Below are 12,180 nucleotides of genomic sequence, written 5' to 3' on the forward strand. Positions count from 1 at the left end.
AAGAAATCACGAACTCGAAACGAGCGAAAAACAGCGCCCAACGCGCCTGACGCGCATTAAGTCGTTTGGCAGAACGGATGTACTCAAGGTTCCTATGGTCAGTCCAAACGACAAAAGGAACGGTCGCCCCCTCCAACCACTGTCGCCATTCGCCTAGGGCTAACCGGATGGCGAGCAGTTCGCGGTTTCCCACATCATAGTTACGTTCCGACGGGGACAGGCGATGAGAAAAATACGCGCATGGGTGGACCTTGTCGTCAGAGAGGGAGCGCTGAGAAAGAATGGCTCCCACGCCCACCTCTGACGCGTCAACCTCGACAACGAACTGTCTAGAGACGTCAGGTGTAACAAGGATAGGAGCGGATGTAAAACGATTCTTGAGGAGATCAAAAGCTCCCTGGGCGGAAACGGACCACTTAAAGCACGTCTTGACAGAAGTAAGGGCTGTGAGAGGAGCTGCCACCTGACCGAAATTACGGATGAAACGACGATAGAAGTTCGCGAAGCCGAGAAAGCGCTGCAGCTCGACGCGTGACTTAGGAGCGGGCCAATCAATGACAGCTTGGACCTTAGCGGGATCCATCTTAATGCCTTCAGCGGAAATAACAGAACCGAGAAATGTGACGGAGGAGGCATGAAAAGTGCACTTCTCAGCCTTCACAAAAAGACAATTCTCTAAAAGGCGCTGGAGGACACGTCGAACGTGCTGAAGATGAATCTGGAGTGACGGTGAAAAAATCAGGATATCGTCAAGGTAAACGAAAACAAAGATGTTCAGCATGTCTCTCAGGACATCATTGACTAATGCCTGAAAGACAGCTGGAGCGTTAGCGAGGCCGAAAGGAAGAACCCGGTATTCAAAGTGCCCTAACGGAGTGTTAAACGCCGTCTTCCACTCGTCCCCCTCCCTGATGCGCACGAGATGGTAAGCGTTACGAAGGTCCAACTTAGTGAAAAACCTGGCTCCCTGCAGGATCTCGAAGGCTGAAGACATAAGAGGAAGCGGATAACGATTCTTCACTGTTATGTCATTCAGCCCTCGATAATCTATGCAGGGGCGCAGAGACCCGTCCTTCTTCTTGACAAAAAAAAACCCCGCTCCGGCGGGAGAGGAGGAGGGGACTATGGTACCGGCGTCAAGAGCTACAGACAAATAATCCTCGAGAGCCTTACGTTCGGGAGCCGACAGAGAGTATAGTCTACCCCGGGGGGGAGTGGTTCCCGGAAGGAGATCAATACTACAATCATACGACCGGTGTGGAGGAAGAGAGGTGGCCCTGGACCGACTGAACACCGTGCGCAGATCGTGATATTCCTCCGGCACCCCTGTCAAATCACCAGGCTCCTCCTGTGAAGAAGAGACAGAGGAAACAGGAGGGATAGCAGACATTAAACATTTCACATGACAAGAGACGTTCCAGGAGAGGATAGAATTACTAGACCAATTAATGGAAGGATTATGACAAACTAGCCAGGGATGGCCCAAAACAACAGGTGTAAAAGGTGAACGAAAAATCAAAAAAGAAATGGTTTCGCTATGATTACCAGAAACAGTGAGGGTTAAAGGTAGCGTCTCACGCTGAATCCTGGGGAGAGGACTACCATCCAGGGCGAACAAGGCCGTGGACTCCCTTAACTGTCTGAGAGGAATGTCATGTTCCCGAGCCCAGGTCTCGTCCATAAAACAGCCCTCCGCCCCAGAGTCTATTAAGGCACTGCAGGAAGCTGACGAACCGGTCCAGCGTAGATGGACCGACAAGGTAGTGCAGGATCTTGAAGGAGAGACAGGAGTAGTAGCGCTCACCAGTAGCCCTCCGCTTACTGATGAGCTCTGGCTTTTACTGGACATGAAGTGACAAAATGACCAGCAGAACCGCAATAGAGACAGAGGCGGTTGGTGATTCTCCGTTCCCTCTCCTTAGTCGAGATGCGGATACCTCCCAGCTGCATAGGCTCAGCTCCCGAGCCGGCAGAGGAAGATGGTAGTGATGCGGAGAGGGGGGCAACGGAGAACGCGAGCTCCTTTCCACGAGCTCGGTGACGAAGATCAACCCGTCGCTCAATGCGAATAGCGAGTTCAATCAAGGAATCCACGCTGGAAGGAACCTCCCGGGAGAGAATCTCATCCTTTACCTCTGCGCGGAGACCCTCCAGAAGACGAGCGAGCAAAGCCGGCTCGTTCCAGCCACTGGAGGCAGCAAGAGTGCGAAACTCAATAGAGTAGTCTGTGATGGATCGATTGCCTTGACATAGGGAAGACAGGGCCCTGGAAGCCTCCTCCCCAAAAACAGATCAATCAAAAACCTGTATCATCTCCTCCTTAAAGTCCTGATACTGGTTAGTACACTCAGCCCTTGCCTCCCAGATTGCCGTGCCCCACTCACGAGCCCGTCCAGTAAGGAGAGATATGACGTAGGCGACACGAGCAGTGCTCCTGGCGTAAGTGTTGGGCTGGAGAGAAAACACAATATCACACTGGGTGAGGAACGAGCGGCATTCAGTGGGCTCCCCAGAGTAACACGGCGGGTTATTGATTCTGGGCTCCGGAGATTCGAAAGCCCTGGAAGTGGCCGGTGGATCGAGGCGGAGATGGTGAACCTGTTCTGTGAGGTTGGAGACTTGGGTGGCCAGGGTCTCAACGGCATGTCGAGCAGCAGACAATTCCTGCTCGTGTCTGCCTAGCATCGCTCCCTGGATCTCGACGGCTGAGTGGAGAGGATCCGAAGTCGCTGGGTCCATTCTTGGTCGTATTCTTCTGTTACGGTGAGTGAATGAGGACCCAAAAGCGAACTAACTTAAACAGAGCTTCTTTAATAACCAAACATAGGTAGGCTCAGATAGACCGGCAGATTCCGACAGGACAGGACAAGGTTACAGCAAACATGACGATAGTCTGGCTCAGGCATGAAACACAACAAACAAGAATCCGACAAGGACAGGAACAAAAACAGAGAGAGATATAGGGGACTAATCAGAGGGAAAAAGGGAACAGGTGGGAAACGGGGTGACGAGGTAGTCAGGAGGAGACAAGGAACAGCTGGGGGAAAGCGGGGGAGAAAAGGTAACCTAATACGACCAGCAGAGGGAGACAGGGTGAAAGGAAAGGACAGAAAGACACAACATGACAATACATGACATCATGTCTTGGTTTTTGCTTCAACATGCACTGTCAACTGTGGGACTGTATATAGACAGGTGTGTGCCTTTCCAAATCATGTCCAATCAATTGAATTTACCACAGGAGTAGTCCAATCAAGTTGTAGAAACATCTCAAGAATGATCAATGGAAACAGGATGCACCAGAACTCAATTTCAAGTCTCATAGCAATGGGTCTGAATACTTTAAATAAGATCTGTTTTTTAATGTTTATTACATTTGAAAAAAATTCTAAACACCTATTTTCACTTTAACCTATTTTAGTCGGTCGCGGGCCGGGCCCCGGGCCCCCCCTTCAGCAGTGCAGTTGTGACGTAGAAGTCCGTCACTGGCCGCGGGCAGCATTTGGTACTTTAACGCACGCACACATTCATCACTCCTCCCTGCTCCATTATCAGGTAAGGTCACAATGTGGGTCAACACACAAGTTAACTTCTCTGTCTTAGTACATACATTTCATACTTGTCAATGTTCATATTTAATATAAGAAATATGTATTTTACTTATCGATGTTAGGGATGAGCGCGTTGTTTGTTTGTTCTGTTCCTCTCTCTCTCCATCTCTGTAGCTTCCGTGTATGCTGGATAAGGACCCGAGCAGAGGGAATTGGGTGACTTTGTAGTGCCTGTCCCAAATGCCTCATTAATGTAAATGGGCATGTTGAAAGACACTGTCAGTAGTGATGTAATTTTGTAAATGTTATGTTGTGATATTGTTTCATAAACATGTTGCAATGTATATACTTTAGTATGTTTGTTTAGTTAAAAGGAAAATGTAGGTTTGTATAGGTAATTGCTTAATTAATTAGTGTTAATTGTTCTGAGGGGAGGGGCTAGCCCTACAAAAAGAGCCTCTCTTTCAGTTCATGGGGAGGCATTTTGGATTGAGCTGTGGATGGGGTAGCATTGTTTTTAGCTGGTCCATAAGGTATATCTTTGATGGCAGTACTGTTGTTTTTGTTCCAGAATCACTTTGTAAATAAACACCCTGAAGCACAGAAGAACATTTGCGGCTCCGCCATCTTTTTATTTTGATAGAGGTTAGGTTTTCCAGTATAGCTTTCTGGCCTACTCTACGTGACAGCAGTAATGGGAGCAGCTACCTGACCAAAACCCCGGTAAACCTCCGGTAGTAGTTGGCAAACCCTAAGAATAGCTGCACCTTCTTCACCGTGGTGGGAGTCGGCCAATTACGCACGGCTGCAATGCGGTCACTCTCTATCTCCACTCCCGACATGGAAATACGATGCCCTAGGAAGGAGACGGACTGTTGGAAGAACAGGCATTTCTCAGCCTTGACGTACAGGTCATGCTCCAACAGGCGACCAAGCACTTTGCGCACCAGGGACACATGCTCGGCGCGTGTAGTGGAGTATATCAGAATGTCATCAATATACTCCACTACACCCTGCCCGTGCAGGTCCCTGAAAATCTTGTCTACAAAGGATTGGAAGACTGATAGAGCATTCATCAACCCGTACGGCATGCCCTGAGGTGGTACTGAAAGCCGTCTTCCACTCGTCTCCCTCTCAGATACGCACCAGGTTGTACGCACTCCGGAGATCCAGTTTAGTGAAGAAGCGTGTCCCCTGCATTGACACAATCGCCGTGGCGATAAGAGGTAGCGGGTAACTAACTGTACCTCACCATGATTTGATTTAGATCTCGATAATCAATGCATGGACGCAGACCTCCATCCTTCTTCTTCACAAAAAATTAACTCGAGGAGGTGGGTGAAGTGGAGGACCGAATGTACCCCTGACACAGGGATTCGGAGACATATGTCTCCATAGCCACCGTCTCCGCTTGCAACAGGGGATACATGTGACTCCTGGGAAGTGCAGCATCTACCAGAAGATCTATCGCACAATCGCCCTGTCGATGGGGTGGTAATTCGGCATATTCTGGGGGAATGTGCACGATGGAGACCTGGTCTGGACTTTCCACCATAGTAGCACCAACGGAAACCCCTAAACACCTACCTGAGCACTCTTGCAACCACACCGTGAGAGCCCTCTGTGGCCAAGAAACAGTGGGGTTATGATAAGATAACCAGGGTAGGCCTAGCACCACAGGATACGCAGGAGAGTCAATAAGGAAAATACTAATCTTTTCCATGTGAAGCCCCTGCATCACCATACTCAAAGGAGCGGTGGCCTCCCTGATTAACCCTGACCCTATTGGTTGACTATCTAAGGAGTGAACGGGGAAGGGCACATCCACGGGAACAATAGGGGTCTCTAAACTATGAGTTAACACTTTATCAATGAAATTCCCAGCCACGCCTGAATCTACTAGCGTCGTATGCTGGGAACGAGGGGAAATTCAGGAAAAGTGACAGACACACATATATGTGGGACAGAGGGCTCTGGGAGAGAATGGTGCTGACTCACCTGGGGTGATGCAAGAGCGCCCTGCCTGCTGCCTCAATTCCCAGAGGAACCAATCCGGCACCGACCAGCAGTGTGCCCTCCGCAGCCACAGATGGTGCACGAGTGGGAACCCCCTCCGGTCTCCCTGTGCACCGTCCCTACCAGCTCCATGGGTATCGGAGAGGGGGTGCGGGAGGATGGAACCACCAGACCCCGATCTGGACGTCCGCGAGTAGCCAGCAGGTTGTCCAGCCGGATGGACAGGTCCACCAGCTGGTCGAAGGTGAGGGTGGTGTCTCTGCAGTGAGGGTGGTGTCTCTGCAGGCCAACTCCTGATGGATGTCCTCACGCAAACTGCAGCGGTAATGGTCGATCATGGCCCTGTTCTTCCATCCCGCGCCGGCAGCCAGGGTCCTAAACTCCAGGGCAAACTCCTGGGCGCTCCTCGCCTCAGATGATAGACGCTCACCGCTCTGCCCTCGGGTGGGTGGTCGAAGACTGCCCGGAAACGGCGGGTGAACGCCTCAAAATGGTCCAACGCCGCATCTTCCTCTCCACACATGGAGCTGGCCCACTCCAGTGCTCTCCGGTGAGGCACGAGACGAGGGCGAAACCCTTCTCACGGTCCAATGGAGCTGGTTGGACTGTGGCCAGATAAAGATTTAATTGGAGGAGGAAACCCTGGCAGTTGGCAGCACTTCCGTCGTACGCCTGTGGCATGGATAGACGGATCCCACTGGATTCAGGCGGGAAAGGGGCGCTCAGGATAGACCCCGGTTGTGCTGGTGGAGGCACTGGAAGAACTCCCTGTCTCTCACAGCGGTCCAATATTCTGTACAACGCGATCCATGGCGACTCCCAGATGGTAAAGCTTCTGCGTATGCTGCTGGACGCGTTCCTCCACCTCCATGTTCAGGGTACTTTCTCCTGCTGACTTCATATTTAGGGTCAGAGATTCTGTCATGTCGTCTGTGTAGGTGGCAGGGAAGTCAGGCGCAGGAGAATCAAACTTGGTATAATGGAGTAGTTTAATAACGTAAAACAGGCCTCCCGGGTGGCGCAGTGGTTAAGGGCGCCAGCTGTGCCATCAAAGTCCCTGGGTTCGCGCCCAGGCTCTTTCGTAACCGGCCGCAACCGGGAGGTCTGTGGGGCGACGCACAATTAGTCTAGCGTCGTCCGGGTTAGGGAGGGATTGTTCTGTAGGGATCTCCTTGTCTCATCGCGCACCAGCGACTCCTGCGGCGGGCCGGGCGCAGTGCGCGCTAGCCAAGGTTGAATGTCATGCGTTGGGTTGTGTATCGGAGGACGCATGACATTCAACCTTCGTCTTTTGGCTAGCGCACAATGTCAGGTGCACGGTGTAGCCTCCGACACATTGGTGCGGCTGGCTTCCGGGTTGGATGCGTGCTGTGTTAAGAAGCAGTACGGCTGGGTTGGGTTGTGTATCGGAGGACGCATGACATTCAACCTTCGTCTCTCCCGAGCCCGTACGGGAGTTGTAGCAATGAGACAAGATAGTAGCTACTACAACAACTGGATACCACGAAATTTGGGGAGAAAAAGGGGTAAAAAAAATTTAAAATAAAAATAACGTAAAACAAACTCCAAAACCCAAGTACATAATAAAATAAACGTGGGTACAAGAACCCGTCGCACACCAATCCATAAAACACGAGCATAACAATAAACAATCTCTGACAAGGGGAAACAGTGGGTTAAATACACAACAATTAATGGATGGGATGGGAACCAGGTGTGTAGGAAGATAAGATAAAACCAATGGAAAATGAAACATGGATCAATGATGGCTAGAAGACCGGTGACGTTGACCGCTAAGCCCCGCCCGAACAAGAAGTCTCGACAGCCATCCCCTTCTCTCCAACGTTCTCCCTCCCTCCCTCCCCCTCTACCTCCATCTCCATCTCTCCTCACTGGAATGAGCGCAGAAGGGGGGCTGAATCCAAGACGTACCCAGAGGAAAAGCATTTCATCATCTGAATGGTGATGTATTTTCCCCATAAGGTATTTGTAACTCTCCAGATCTCTTCCCCCGTTATTAACTCTGGACAAGAAGGCGTGAATGTGTGACGGAGGTAATATCGCAGCGGTATAAAATGGTGCTTTTACCCTATCTAATATTAATATTGCTCATTACTCAGGGAACGAGGGGCTTTATATCAACCACTCAATGCTCATGGTATTATAAGCCATCGGTAGGTCACAACAACAACAGCGTATACGTGCATATACATTTTCAGGGGATTTGTAAATATTCATAAAGCATTAGCATTTGAGTGTGGGTGTCTTGGAATGAGAGCCATATTGAACTGGAAACTAACGAGGAGCAGAAGAGTGATAGAGGCAGGAAGAGAGACAGTTGAAGAACTAAAGGAAGAGTGAACCCAAAAGGAGAGATGGAGGAGGAAACAGAAATGGAAAGCCAGAGAGAGATGGGAGAGAGAGAGTAATATAGAGAGGAGAGAAAAATACACAGAGAGAGAAATACAGAGAAAGAAAGAGAGAAGGAGAGACAGAAATATGGGGGAGAGAAAAAGAGAAATACAGAGAGAGAGAAATACAGAGAGAGGGAGAAAGAGGAAGGGGGAGAGAAAGAAGTGCAGCAAGACAGAGAAATATAGAAACACAGAGAGAAAGCGATAGAAAGGAGGTGAAAACGAGGGATGCCCTGTCAAGGTGCCATGTGACTGTCCTCCTGTCCTAATCACAAGCACGCTCTCTGGACCCCCTGAGGAGAAGCCAGGACCCAGGCAGCAGAGCAGCAGCAGAGCCTCATCCACTCTGGCATGTGACAGCCATTTTGTTGATATCATTACCAGCTCCTCCGGGGTTTATCAGTCACACATAGTCCCACGCACACTGAGTGCTTTCTTTAGCGACAGCTTAAGCTGCTAAAATAGCCTCAGAAGAGTTTTAAAGTGATAACGATTTTTTTTGTTTTTTACAGGGGCAGAAAACTTGCTCTGTTACTCATTGTGGCCTGTCTGTAAAAAAAGAGAGATTGACAGTGAGAGAAAGAGGGGGAGGTGGAGTAGAAGTGTCAACTACATCGGGTGCTGTAGGTGTCCTGGAGGGCAGGTAGTTTGCCCCCAGTGATGCATTGTGCAGACCTCACTACCCTCTGGAGAGCCTTACGGTTGTGGGCTGAGCAGTTGCCATACCAGGCGGTCATACAGCCCGACAGGATGCTCTCTAATGTGCATCTGTAAAAGTTTGTCAGTGTTTTTGGTGACAAGCCAAATTTCTTCAGCCTCCTGAGGTTGAAGAGGCGCCGTTGCGCCTTCTTCACCACGCTGTCTGTGTGGGTGGACCATTTCAGTTTGTCCGTGATGTGTATCCCGAGGAACATAAAACGTTCCACCTTCTCCACTACTGTCCCGTCGATGTGGATACTACTGTCCTGTCGATGTGGATAGGGGGGCTGCTCCCTCTGCTGTTTCCTGAAGTCCACGATCATCTCCTTAATAAACAGACCAGTTAGCACTTCAGTGTCCCTTATCTTACTGAACAGTCTGAAAATATCTGTAATATCTGTAACAATGTAATGTTTTCAAGGAGGGTGACTTGTTCTGAAGACACTCTCATTCATTCCAACTCTATTTGAACAACATAAGCACTAATACATTGGCTCAACAGAAGGGAAAAGCAATCTTAGGTGATTTCAGCTACAGCCCCACTGACAATTTCCAATGAGTGATGTGTGTACAAGAGGTGGAACACAGAAGCAGTACCCACATACAGATAATTGAGTGGTAAATAATATATAAGATAACATTTGAGATACATAGAACACATTCACATTGGGGACACTAATGAACATAATGCAAGTCTGTCACATACAAAAACAGGTCTGCCATGTATGGTTGTGTAAAAGACCCTCAGGGCCAGTTTCCCGGACACAGGTTAAGCCTAGTCCTGGACTAAAATGCATGGTCAATGAATAATCTCCATTGAAATAGCTTTGTAGTATTTTTCCGTACCATATTGTTGCGGCGGAAGAAGGTGTAGACAGCATATAGGTAGTGATCAAACAGCTGGGAAACACAGCGGATGACATCCAAGGCTATAGGCTTCAGAATGTTCATCATCCGCATGCATTTAACCTGTATGGGAAATATTAGAAAGGTATTCATATTATAATACATGCTATTACATAATATGAGATATTAAATAACAAAACAATTGATATCAGTTAAACAGTTATCAACAGAAAGGTTCAAAAAAGCTAATCTCAAAATTCTACTAGCCTGGCATATTAGATACTTGGAAATTCTGTTTGGATCTTTCATATCTAAAAAAGTTGATCCAAAACCCTAGCGTCATCTTTTTGGGGAATTTGAATGGGATAAATTCAAATGTTTGAATGTAACTTTTAAGCAAATATCCTCTGGGAGATTTACAGTACATGACTGATATGAATGTGATCAGGATGCCAAAAAATGGACATGACGTTTGACATCAGCACTGCACCAAATGAAAGCACGTATCTGATGTGATGAAACAACTGATTTACTCTCCATTCACCTCTATAAGATGTCCTGGGATGTAAAAGGTCTCAACTGTTCATCATATCCAACTAAAGCAGACAACATTGTATCTGGGGTAACATTAGATCCCAGGACTCTCATAGTAATGTAATCTAAGATGTTTTAAGTCAATCATAATCGAATAGTGATTTATAATAATATATTTGCCCAGCCAATGGAGCATTTACATGTACTCTGAGTGGATGGAATTTCATTTGAGAAAAGGGTAATAAAATGAATAGCTACAGAGCACATGGCTGTAACAAGGTTACCATTGAACCAGAGCTGATGAAAGAGCCACTTTTTGCGCTGAGACTGGCACTTTCTTACTTTCTCTTTCTGTGAATGCTAGAACCCTGTCATCTAACTTTTCAGAGCACTATTAAAACAAAAATCCCGATGAGTATTTCTTTCACATTAAGTGACTTGGTATACTGTACATGTTCTATTTGACGCATTATGTTTTAAATCATACATGTACTATTATACATCTGAAATGCAAAAAACAACAAATAAATGCTAGTTGAATAAAATTAATTTACTACACTATAAGTGAACTGCGCTGGTCATTTAGAATGTTATTTAGAAACATAATTCAATTCAAATCAGTTAAAAACACGAGTGAAAAACAGAGATTTCTTCACAAACTCGGAGCCTTAACTACCTCACTTATCATAATGACATTTCTTCCTCTCCAATTAAATAAAATCAAAGACGGGTTGCGATTTGAGCAGGAAGCAAAATTGACGTTGAGGGCCGACACCTCGCAATTGACGTCAAACAGACATTTACATTCCACTTAAGAAATGAAAGGTCACGGGGGTCTGGCGTGGATAACGACAGGCTAATGATGGCAGGTACAGGCCAGTCACACTGCCAGGTAGCCTTGGGAATAGGGTCCTGGTTCCTCACATTCTTAAATGAGCGATGAGCTTGTTAATTGGTGCCGTTATCGAGGTCTCTTGCGGGAGAGGGGTCACCACGGTCATCACTTAGTGTCTTGGATGTTTCTGGGAGGTGAGAGGAGAGGAACAGAGGAGAGGAGATGATTACTCCCCAACCAGGCGAATCACGTTGAGGGTTGTGTTGGTCAGGATGGGAGCATTGGAGCCCTTGTTAAGGCTGTAGTCTGACTACTTCCTGCTTCGCAGCGTCTCCCTTGACGGGCTGATTAGAGAGAAAGGAGAGGCGTGAGGGCGGGACAACAAGACAGTGGTTCAGGTTCATAACCCTGAGGTGCGGTGGTTGAGCCCAGACATAGTCAGTGGTTCATGTTCATAACCCTGAGGTGCGGTGGTTGAGCCCAGACATAGTCAGTGGTTCATGTTCATAACCCAGAAGTGTGGTGGTTGAGCCCAGACATAGTCAGTGGTTCATGTTCATAACCCTGAAGTGCGGTGGTTGAGCCCAGACATAGACAGTGGTTCATGTTCATAACCCTGAAGTGCGGTGGTTGAGCCCAGACATAGACAGTGGTTCTGGTTCATAACCCTGAGGCTCAGTGGTTGAGCCAAGACACAGACAGTGGTTCATAACCCTGAGGCTCAGTGGTTGAGCCTAGACATAGACAGTGGTTCATGTTCATAACCCTGAGGCTCAGTGGTTGAGCCAAGACACAGACAGTGGTTCATAACCCTGAGGCTTGGTGGTTGAGCCCAGACACAGACAGTGGTTCATGTTTATAACCCCGAGGCTTGCTGGTTGAGCCTAGACAGACAGTGGTTCATGTTTATAACCCCGAGACTCAGTGGTTGAGCCCAGACAGACAGCGGTTCATGTTCATAACCATGAGGCTCGGTGTTTGAGCCAAGACACAGACAGCGGTTCATGTTCATAACCATGTGGCTCGGTGTTTGAGCCAAGACACAGACAGCGGTTCATGTTCATAACCCTGAGGCTTGGTGGTTGAGTCCAGACGGATAGTGGTTCATGTTCATAACCATGAGGCTCTGTGTTTGAGCCAAGACACAGACAGTGGTTCATAACCCCGAGGCTTGGTGGTTTAGTCCAGAAGGATAGTGGTTCATGTTCATAACCCTGAGGCTCAGTGGTTGAACCCAGACACAGACAGTGGTTCATGTTTATAACCCTGAGGCTTGATAGTTGAG

This window comes from Oncorhynchus mykiss, chromosome 18, assembly GCF_013265735.2.
Source record: "Oncorhynchus mykiss isolate Arlee chromosome 18, USDA_OmykA_1.1, whole genome shotgun sequence".
Lineage (NCBI taxonomy): Eukaryota > Metazoa > Chordata > Actinopteri > Salmoniformes > Salmonidae > Oncorhynchus > Oncorhynchus mykiss.